This window comes from Dipteris shenzhenensis, chromosome 1 (genome assembly GCF_047967505.1).
Source record: "Dipteris shenzhenensis isolate YYH24624 ecotype China chromosome 1, Dip_SZ_1.0, whole genome shotgun sequence".
In the NCBI taxonomy this organism is placed as follows: Eukaryota; Viridiplantae; Streptophyta; class Polypodiopsida; order Gleicheniales; family Dipteridaceae; genus Dipteris; species Dipteris shenzhenensis.
Window position 1 is genome coordinate 68,577,354 of NC_141596.1, and position 2,700 is coordinate 68,580,053.

At 48.0% G+C, this 2,700-nt stretch overlaps 1 pseudogene; it reads left to right on the plus strand.

The window, feature by feature from the left end:
- Nucleotides 1-429: 429 nt before the first annotated feature.
- LOC147906280 (L-type lectin-domain containing receptor kinase VIII.1 pseudogene) lies at nucleotides 430-2,346 on the plus strand (annotated as a pseudogene).
- The last annotated feature ends 354 nt before the right edge of the window (nucleotides 2,347-2,700 follow it).

Below are 2,700 nucleotides of genomic sequence, written 5' to 3' on the forward strand. Positions count from 1 at the left end.
CTTCCAAAGAAATTGAAATTATTGAATTGTCAAGATAGTTGGACCATAATTTTCCAACACATTGATTAATACAATGCTTTTTCAAAAAAGGTTTCATTTGTTATGTTTTCAACAATGTGAAACTAGTGTTTTCATTGTATACCAATTTTCTTTGGAATTTTCTCTCTTTGCTCACAAACCACCACGCTTGATTCCGATTTATACATGTTGAGTTACGATTTTTGGAAGATCTAAGAATTGTTTTGTTGTTGTTGGACCTCCTCAAGAGCTTGGTGGGCGTATAAAAGGACACTCTCAGAAAGGGGAGGTGGTGTGGATGCCCCAGAAGTCGTGGTGAACACGCTTGCAGCAAATCAAGCATTGGAAAACCTTGACATCTCGACGTATATCGTGTTGAAGAGCTGAAAGCTACAAGGTATGCTTTTCAAATGCGCGTGTTGACTAAGGTGAATTAGAGCCTTGTTCTTAGTCTCGTCTTCCTCCAGTATTCTTCGAAGCATTTTTGCGCACTCCATGCCCCTCCGACTGCCATGAGCACTAACGCCACTTACACCGCCCCCCCTGTAGATTTGACACCATATTTCGCCAGTACCAGCCATAGTTCTTCAAAGGCCGGCTTGATCGCTGGCATTTGCATTGCCCTCGCGATTGTGCTTGCAGTAGTAGTGTTTGGTTATGTCTTCTGGCGTAAGAGAAAGACGGCCGTTAGACCTCAGTTTAGCAGGCATCACAGCCTCCGGCATGAGAATATCACGAATAACACCAGTGGGCAGGAGTACAATGTTGAAATTGACCTTGGGGAGCTGCCTTTGGATTCTTCTAACTTCGGACCACGTAATTTCACGTACAAATTGCTTAGCATAGCCACCAAAAACTTTAGTAAAACGGAGCTGCTAGGAGAAGGAGGGTTCGGTCCGGTGTACAAAGGCATTTTACCCGGAGATGGCACTCCCGTCGCCGTGAAATGCATCGCTCAGAATTCTAGGCAGGGGCTCAAAGAGTTCATTGCAGAGGTGACCATTATCAGCCATATCCGTCATCGTCACCTGGTGCAGTTGCAAGGATGGTGCCACGAGAACGGAAATCTCCTCCTCGTGTATGATTACATGCCCAACGGCAGCCTCGACAACTTCCTCTTCACTGACGACGCAGAAGCTCTAGATTGGAGCCGCAGGTACTCGATAGTCTGTGGGTTGGGCTCTGCGCTACAGTATCTTCACGAGGAATGCGAGAAGGTAGTAATCCATAGGGATCTGAAGGCAAGCAACGTGATGTTGGACGCGAACTTCAATGCGAAGCTGGGCGATTTCGGGCTAGCGAGGCAGATGGAGGTGGGGGTGAGGTCACATACGACGATTGTGGCGGGGACAGTGGGCTACATGGCGCCGGAATGCTATGGGACGGGGAAGGCAACGACGGAGTCGGACGTGTTCAGTTTTGGGGCAGTGCTATTGGAGGTGGCATGTGGGAGGAGGCCATGGGATGCGAAGAGGGGGGAGGGGGAAGCGCTACTGGCGGATTGGGTGTGGGAAATGTATGGGAAGGGGAGGGTGGAGGAAGCAGCGGATGGAAGGTTGGGGGGATGTTTCGAGAGAGAAGAGATGGAGAGGGTGCTGGTGGTGGGATTGGCGTGCTCGCATCCCGATCCAAAAGCTCGACCAAGTATTCGACGAGCTATGGAGGTCTTGCAAGGAAGCAGGCAGCTGCTTGTCTTACCACCCTCCAAGCCTAGTGCCCACTACGGCCCTCTCCCTCCCATGAGCATCACCCAGCTCCTCTCTCTGCAGTCGCAAACCACCGCCTCCTCCTCCTCCTCCTCCTCCACCTCCTCCTCCTCCACCACCACCTCCTCCTCCGCTGTCATCTCTCGGCCTCCCTCCATCCCCCTCCTCCGTTGATGCACCTTCCCCCCTGTCTCAAGCCAGATGGTACAGCCGTCCCTCAGACTGACTTGCGGGCCTCAGTCCTGGTCACCCTATGTCGGACATTCGCCGTGTTGCTGTTTCTCGGCTTGGAAGAACGCATGACGATGATAGTGGACGACACGTTCCCGACCTTGGTCAGAATCCTTCGCAGCTTTAAGGACGCCGATTGCATATGCCACAGCATTGAGGCACTAATGAGTAGTTACCGCTTGCCATTGCCTAGGATATATAGGCAAGGCAAAGTATGGAGCGTGGTTTAGTCGTTCTGTTTCACATCTAAATGGATGTTTATCGCGACTGGTTGCCTCTTTTCCACGATAATGCTTTGAGGACACCTTACTTTTGATAGTTAGCATGAGTTCCCTTCCCACTTGTTTGATGTATTTCAGATTTGTACATTTTTATATGGCTTCTATATTGGAAATTCTCAGCATATTGGCTTAATATTTGTGCTTATAAATGTCCATCCCATTGTTGTCTACTAAAACCATTTGCCCTTCTCATATTCATAAATGGTTGTAGCTAGATGTTTTTTTTTTCCAAGCACCACTTGAATTTTAGTTCAAATTCTATTGTGCACCTTAAGAGCATTTAAACAGAATGGACAAAGCCTACCCTTTCATTCTAGGACTTTTGTAATTGTATGCATATATAGAAAGTAAATGGGCTTGAACCACTCATATGCCACTTGTGCATTGAGGCTTAGCTAATTGAGAAAGAGAATAAAGTTATCATAAGCTATTTAGAGCATGTCATTTTTATTGGAATTGTGAGC